The 8,701-nt window shown below is 42.3% G+C and overlaps 1 long non-coding RNA gene across 1 annotated transcript; it reads right to left on the bottom strand.

Annotated features, from left to right (window-relative positions):
• Positions 1–663: 663 nt before the first annotated feature.
• LOC146821362 (uncharacterized) lies at positions 664–7,160 on the bottom strand. The gene is made up of 4 exons (XR_014963152.1): positions 6,852–7,160; positions 3,666–3,722; positions 3,453–3,533; positions 664–3,358 (listed from the first exon to the last, which is right to left on the bottom strand). It is a non-coding gene; the product is annotated as an uncharacterized LOC146821362 (long non-coding RNA).
• Between the last annotated feature and the right edge of the window lie 1,541 nt (positions 7,161–8,701).

The raw sequence follows: 8,701 nt of genomic DNA, 5'->3' as shown, positions 1-8,701 counted from the left end.
AGTTACTTACTGCCAAGATACTTACCATTGTTATGTCCCCGGAACTGTTTTAGAGGGTCATTGTATTTCCCTGATCCCCATACCTTGGTGCCTGAACGCTGAAGTATCCATATCTCACCTGTTTACATATGTGTAAGTACCCAGTGTCGTAGTGGCGTGGGTAGGGTTACTGCTCACAGGAGAGAATGTCATGTCCTTGTCTTTCTCTTACAGAATCACACCCTTGGCTGACTGAGGTCTTACTACCATAGGGAGAATCCTAGATGATAGATCACTTCCAGGTGACATATCACATCACACCAAACCAGACCATTGGACATCTAGTACTGAAGCAGTTATTCGCAGGTAGAAGTGTAGTACAGACTGACTACCAATATATATCAAGAATGGGAGAGGGGTTACTTACTAAGAATCCAGAGAACTTACATGCTTTTCTATTGTCTCACAGGTCGACAATTGTGGAAAGGCATCAACGACGTCCACCATCAGGACCTCTTACCTGAGCACTACTGAATCTCCCTCGTGTTACATTCACCTCACTGTATTGCTCCACCTTTCAGATGATACAGAAACTCCCACACGGTGGCTCAAACACGGTGAAGCACAACATAAAACACAACAACACCTTGAAAGGGGTTTACTTTACAAAATGCAAAGACTCTATTTTTAGAACAAGGCTGGGGTTTTATTTATGCAATGCTCTCTAACAGAAAGGCTTTTCCCAGATGTCAAATGACCCACATTCAAATGTATATGGAGATATATATTTTTATGCGAGCAATAATAACACACTTGGTAAATGCAACAGTTAAATGCATGAATAATAATATGAAATACAAGCAGCAAAAATGATGAGATAAAACTCAAGCAAATATACTGGTCGTCCTGCAAATAATAATCAGAAAGATATATACACTAAATACATCAAATGATTACTTTGGAAGTGCACTCTGACGCATTCACACATCACAATGAAAACATCTCAAATGACCAGAGCCACTGGAACCACGCATCACAATGGCACTAGTCAGAAACAAATCACCTTACCCGATCGTTCACTCGACATCCTTGCCAACTCAAGCTGGAGGGCCCGTTCACAGCTGGGCTTGGATTCTCGACCGGGACTCAGGTTCAGTTCATCTTACGGCAGTACGTCTACTCTGCAAATCACCTATGCTTTAAAGTCTCAAAAACACGTAGAAGGTTCAAGAAGTTTCCCCTCTGCGCCAAGGAAACTTACTGGAACTGGCCAGCTTCCAGGCAAGCATTCCACTGCAGGAAGGAGTTCCCACATTCCCTCTACATTCTCACATGTTCCAGCCTTTATCTTGACAAAGCTTACGAAAGCCTTCCAGGGTACATTAAACAATCTCTCACAAAACAATCCTTGAACGTCATTAACCCCTAACAACTTGCAAGCCTGTCTGTGCACACAGAAAAGCTCAAGCAAGGCAGAGTTAGAATTCAGGATGACATGAGGCCATGTCAAAGCCAATAGTAAGAACTTTATAATATTTGCCAATGTACAACACAATGCACATTTGTGCACCACTGCCTATAGCATCACATACTTCATCTCTCAATGTACAACACAGTGTACATTTGTGCACCACTGCTCATAACAAGGCACTTCAAGACCAAAAAGTACATTCCACACCTCTCTCTATCTCATGCTTTCAAATGCACATCCCACATGTTCTGTTCTGGCAAGCTGTTCTACTTTGACAGCTCCCACTTCAAAACTACAAGAAGAGAAACAAGGCATATGCAGGATGTTTTATATTTAGGCTTGGATAAAAAAACACATCAAAGTCAATTAAAATGATGGTAGTCAAAGCTCATCATGTGGTGTCAGACCACAAGAGTGCCTCTAGGACTACACTCACATGCAGTAAGGTAATTTACTAGGAGGTTGGTCCATAATATCCTTGTGAATCAAACATTGCAGACTTTCTGGTAAGCACGCATCATTGTAACATTGCCAGAAACTACCACGAAGATTCTGACTGTCAGTTGGAAAGTAATCTCCTACAATTGGGCGGAGCCTGCTCTGGCCCCGCTATAGTGATTATGATGTCCCTTTCAGGCAGCCTTTGAATGGCGGTCCGACCGCCATTAAAAAGTCTATTGGTAACAGAGTTTGGGGGCCCGTAGCAGGACCCCGTCCCTCCGCGACTTCTGCTATGAGGCCGTACCTGGGGGCATCTGTGGTGCCCCCCAAACATCTGTGCCCAGCGTACCAGGCACCACATGGTACCTGGCACACAGTGCATGGATGTTTGCAAACATCAATTTTTCAAAATGCAGGTTGTGCTGCAGCCCTTTTCTAACTGCAGCACAAGCCGCAATGGAAAAATTGATGTTTCCTACCGCCTCATGGGCAGTCACATCCAAATTCATAGGATGGAACAGCCGACCATTAGTCTGTCGGTTTTGATTCTGACATGATGTCGGTCGTCTGCTCGTCTGACCGGCATCGCAATAAGGGCCTTAGTGCAGATTTCTATAGGTGACACCACATACTTTAATATATAACATCCTTGTATGGCTGTGTGGGGTATATTTTCAGTACACATTGGAGCACAGATTGCTCAAAGTTAATAATAAATTATTGGGGAGAGTAGTTGTTTATCTGTTGCTTAATGTGGTTTAGCAGTTCCCATGTAGGTACTGCCTTGTTTGTTTGGAAGTGATGCATAAACAAAAGGTATATCTGCTTTTTGAAATTCACCATGTATGGTGTACAGTTGATGGAATGGTTTGGGACACACTTTAAATGTACCATCCATCACCCATGTATGACATTGGGCTAGTTTGAGTAAGCTTGTAGTGGTAGCAAATCTAAATATAAGTTTATCATTACTTTTATTATATTAGGAATTGTTCCTCTCTGCGGGTCATTGTAAACTGTGGTGGGATATCTATATCTCTGTATGTTTTAGGAGCAGGTGGGGTGCCACTGATGGACCTTATAGTTCATGTTATGAGGACTTTTAAGGTGGGTATTGATGGTAACTGGCCTGCTATATGTTCTGGTACGTGGGGTAGTATATCTTTAAGTATTTGTGCTGTGGGTTCTTGGGTATTAGTGCTTGCTTCTCTTACATTTTTTAATAATTCTCTCACTTCTATTTCTGTTGCACTGGGAGGATGGTTATGCGCTTCTACATTAATTACTGCGATTTCTTTAGTAGTTGCCCTCCCATTGCATGCATTAGAATAATATTTGGTACATTTACAATTAATATGTTCAGCAGAATTATTTTTTTGACAGGAGGTGTATCTCATGTACCATAGTAATAGTTTACCCTTCTCTGATGCTATACGTTTTGCACCTTCTGACATTGTCCTTATTTATCTGTAATAATATGAAAATAGAAAAATAGTTATTTAATAAATGTTGTTTATTGATATACAGTTACATATACATATTTGTTTTTTTCAAAACTTACTTGTATGTTATTTAGCGAAGTTTTGTCGTCTTGGAAACTTTTCCTTCTGCAAGCTTCTTCTTGAAAACGGGGTTTTTTTTTCTGTTGGAAGAGAAAAGGTTGTTACATATATTGCATATATTATCTTTTTGATGTTTAATGGCGTTTAGGTAATTCAGACTTTTAACTGTTGCGGTTTTAGTAAGTTTAAAGCAGTTTTTAAGACATGCTTACTTTTTTGTGGTCTTTGATGTGTACTCGTCGATGGAGTTTAGATGACGGTTGAGTAATCTGAGGAAAAGGATAAATGTTAAAATTTGTGTTCGTAACTGTTTATAAGCAATTGTATTTAGGTTTAACTCTGTTTTTTATTAGTATCATCAATATAAACACCAATCTTATGACTTCATCACAATGCGTAATATAAACCATTTTCCTGATACATTTTCTGTTACAATCTAGGTCTCCTCATTACAAGTGCCTTCCATTCTAGTCCACATAGTACTTGTGATGTGCTTGCTATATTAAATAAAAAAGGAACTAAAGAAGGAATAGAAACATAACCAGAAATCAAACAATTACCAACACCCCTCCCCAGTGCTGGTAATCTTACTGCCTAGTTCCGTTGTGTGCCTGGCATGCAGAGCGTTCTCCTAGCTTGGGTTCAATGTGTGTTGGGGGTTTCTCCTGTGCTTGTTATCTGGAGAAGGCGGAGGTATTTTGGGCACGTGATTTCATGGAATTCCGTTGACAAAAGAATGAGGAGTGGTTTTCACACTTCCTTAAATGCCGATTCAGACTTTGTGAGGGAGGCGTGTATGTGCTCCATCCCCAGACTTTACCATAGTGTGTCGAGCCAGCCGAGGTACATAGGTGCTATTTGTGTTCCCCTGAGTGTTAAAATATTTTGAAACTCTGCCCCCAGGCCCAGTCCCATCTGTTTACCCTTACGAGATTTCAATGGAAACGTTAAAGGGTTGGGCATCCCAAGCACTATATATGTTGGTAACCTTAGAATCTGTGTCTCAAACCGTTGGTCTATCTCATCTAGTATCTTGGGCCAATAAGTTGACAAAACTGGACAGTGCCACTGGACAGTGCCTGGCTTTTTAATCACTGATCTCCCAGTTCCCTTCTGGCTAAACATTGCAGTTACTTAGCGCCGAGATGCCCACGGGCCTTCGTTTCGCGCTTTACAAATGTCAAAATAAATAAATAAATAAATAAATAAGTGTAATAAGGTGCCCTCTTCCCCACACCCTCGCCAACACGTAGGGCTGCAGTCTGCATTCCCTTTGTTGAGGCGCACGGGAGTCAGGTACCAAATGTGGCTATCTTGGTAGCCGTTTCTTTACGGGCTGTGTTTCGTGCCATCTGTGTGGCCCTATAGTAGATTTCTCCCCATTCCTTTCTCAATAAATCCCTTCATAGTTCCTTTGCCCAGCATTTCTGACTAGCGGTAGGTTGTCTGGGGGCCGATTGGCGCAACATATCATATAACTCGGAGACCAATTTTTTATGAGTACTTTTGGTGACTAGCCACTTCTCGTATCTCGTCAGTTTTCGACTGACTTTTGGGTGGACATCAGGGTGAAGTAGCCATTGTCTTATCTGCATATAATGGAGCCGTTCCGTCTCTGGTAGTGTATAGTCCTGTTGCAGCTGTGTGAATGGTATAATCCCCTCAAACACTGTGAATTACCAAAAAAGCATACTCTTTACAATTTATTGCGTTCTTCTCTAACAGCAATTGTTTGTAAATCTCACAACCTTGACCATACCCTTCGATATGTCTTTATCGACCTGTGACTAAGATACTAATCTGGTCATAAAAGTTTCAGATGGTTAACTGCACTGGAACACATTTCAGAGTGGGGTGTTGGCCTGCGGCATCTGCTCACTAAAATCAAAAGGCCTCTGAAAACGTTTAGTTTTGATACCAGTAATTTTAGCAAATTCGGACAACCACTTCTGCAGCAGAATATGGGGTGAGGCCTCATAATAATTTTTGTGTTAAGACAAGGCCCAGTGTTGCATTTTGGAATGTATATTGCAGTTTTATATAGCACAAACGCTGCCCATGGGCATTGGAGCACTTTACATGAGCATCAGATTACATTACATATGGTAGGATGTATTTTATTTCAAGGAAGAGAGATTAACTGATTTGCCAAGGACAAAACCAACACTTGAACCTGGTTCCCCAGATCCTACATTGAGGCCACATTCATATTTCTCAATTTATGTGTGAAATTCATACACAAGTGGGATGATTGTGTATGCTCCTGTTTAGTCAGCACATTGTCTCTTGAAATGGCTTTGTGATTATAAAAACAGCAGCAAAAATACTGGAAGGTTCAACAGGAATCTTGCTTAGGAATACTTGTAAAGGTTTGCTTCACCACACATCAGAATGACGAAAAACTGTGCTTCATTAAGTCGAGGATAGAGTCAGCATGTAAGGGCTGCTCTAGGGAAGATCTGTGATAGTTCAGTAGGTGAGGGAAGCCCTGCCCACTCCCTGGCCCCCTATTTTTCATTGGCTTGTGTCTTTGTCCTTCGTAAATGCTGCCTTCTGATTCGTTTATAGGCTTGTTAGTCCTTCCTTATTACAGCCATGTCATCATTTGTATCCTCCCATGGCTACTGGTCCCTTTACTTCGAGTGTTACACAGTACGTATTATTTAGACTTATTTAAACTGTAAGCACTATTTTCTTTAATGAGGTTCTCCTACTGCCTCCTCTACTACCCCCTCCCTCCCGTGTCAGTGGCTTCTCCCCCCTACCCCACCCGCACTCCCATTGTGGATGCCTTCTCCCCCCTCACTCCTGTTATCTTGTCCCTTCCGCCCTCCCGTTGTCCGTGATCACTACCGTTTGCAATGCAATAGGTTTCTGTAAATGCAAGTCCTATTGCATTGCAAATGCTTGTTTTTCTTTTGTAACTGCTGATATATTCAGAAATATGCGTACAGTTCATTTACAAGTTTTTAAATGTTGCTGTGTGTTACAAAAAAATTACAACCAGCGGACTTTACTTTCACACTCCCTGTACCCTAGCAAGAATACCACTTTGTTCACTTTAAAAACTCCTCTCGGTCTGCAGTCAAAGAAAAGTAATCACCAATCTCCATGATGAAAGAATTAGCATCAATTGACGAAGGCTCCCCAACTCGGGAAAGCCACCCATATGGTGGTAAGCCAGGGCTGGAACTGGGGACACAGTGCTTTGTGGCCTTCCAGTGAAGACCAGTGGGGATTGGGCGTGCTGGCGTCACAGCTCCGAAAACACTTTTAATCTTTCAGGGTCGTTCTAATGCAGTGTGTGCCAAGCCCCATAAAAGGTCGGTCTCTTGATTTCTGCTCGCTACTTGAAGAAGGAAGACTCTCCCCACGGCCCCTGCTTTCGCTTGACTTACCTGGAGTGATTTTCTTTTCCTTATTTCGCTCCTTTTTTGCACGCACATGGCAAGCTCTCGCTTGCTGCACATCTCTGCAAGCATGGCCGGTCTCCTGCTAGGAGTCACACGCCTGATCCAGGTGTTCAAGGCACTCACTCGCTGGCAGCTCTAGTGGGGGTGAGTTGTGGCTGCATGTGAGTGGGTCAATGAGGGGGCATTATAAGTGTATGGTTGAGGAAAACAAGGTATTTTTAGGCCGTTTTTTAGGTCGAGCCTAGACAGCGCATGCGCTGTCGCAAGACCTCCAGTAAATACAATATTGATGGTAATTTCTCCTCCCGCCTGCCATTGGTTAACTGTGGCATTGCTTCAGTTAGCAGGCTTATGGTTGGCTCTGGATGCCATAGGTCACTTCCGTTTTTGGAGGAAGCAGCACCGACCAACTACTGTTAAGTTACGTTACAGGGCTGTATCTTTTAATTAAAGGACTACTTCGTTATGTTTTCGCCATGACGCCTGGTTCGCGCATACGCTTAATATATGCACGGCCGCTTTCCTCGGTGGTCACCCCCCCACCATCACCCGCCCCTCGCTCCTTGTTTTAATGTCCAACTCTGTATTTACTGCGCTGACTGAAACCCCGCTGTCACGGCTAAGGATGGTTAGACGTTTTACTCTCACGCCCACGTTGTGTAATTAAGTTATTTTCCGAGATATGAAAACATTTCTCTGCTAATCATTTGAGCTCCTGACATCTGGCACGCGCGTGCCAACGGAGTTTAAGTGGGAAAATGCATTTCTTTGCATCTGAGCATTATGGGCACAGAAACCTTAACAGGTCCTAATGACAACATTGCAAGATCTGTTTTTTTCACGCAGGGGAATTCACACTGCGGTTAGCAAAAAGCAAGTTTCACCACCTCTTGTGAAATATTCTGGCGCCCAGGACGCAGCCATTAACCGTAGCTGACCCCTGTCAGCACCTAAAGTGTGAACAGGTATGTTTGCTTCTGAAAGTAGCTGGCAGCAGACGGGGACTCGTAGCACAGAGTTCAACACTCACTGCTGACATCTTCTGTTACTGTAACCTCCTGGACATGAGGTCAAGTTCTGCCAAGGGCAAACTCAACTGTCTTTCCTTAGGTGGTTGCTAAAAATAAGCGCTTAGAAACTGGATAATAGGTCTACATATTATTTACCCCCGCAGTGAACGTCAAATTGTACTTTTTTATTTAAACAACACAAAAAACGATTATTCAAATATTAGCTTCAAAAAGTTTAGGCAGACAACGTTCATTGGCCACTCTGCGTAAAACAGAATAAACGTTTTGGGAGAAAAAAAATGCCCTTTCCACAGTTTTTCAGCATGCTTAGCAAGAGTGGAGCAAACAGGGTATGCTCATACCAATTCGAAGCAGGCAAAACTCAATAGAGCTCCATTTTTGGGGATTGTGTATAAAAAGAAATTGAACGGATGTAATTTTCTCCACATTTATAATAAAAGTATGTGTCAGGCAAAATCAGTTTCTCCCGTTTCTTACTATGGAATACACGTAAAGAATACAAGGATAGCATGCTTCGGTCAGTCGTGTCATCGTTTTTCACTACAAACACCCGTAATAAGTCTGCCCCATATAAAACAAGCATTTGCAATGCAATAGGTCTCGCTTTTGTGAGAGTTTAAGCTATTAGCATTGTAAATGACAATGCCTTTTATGTTTTAAAAACCAAAACATAAATAAAAGGCATTGTCATTTACATGTCAATAGCTCAAACTCGCGTAAATGCGAGACTTGTTGCATTGCAAATGCTTGTTCCCTTGGTGGCTGCAATTGTGTAGTGGGCAGTGTTTCTCCCCTGTAATTCTG

This window comes from Triturus cristatus, chromosome 6, assembly GCF_964204655.1.
Source record: "Triturus cristatus chromosome 6, aTriCri1.1, whole genome shotgun sequence".
NCBI classification, from domain to species: Eukaryota; Metazoa; Chordata; class Amphibia; order Caudata; family Salamandridae; genus Triturus; species Triturus cristatus.
The sequence above is the reverse complement of the archived record's forward strand: the minus strand, read 5'-3'. Positions and strand labels throughout refer to the sequence as shown.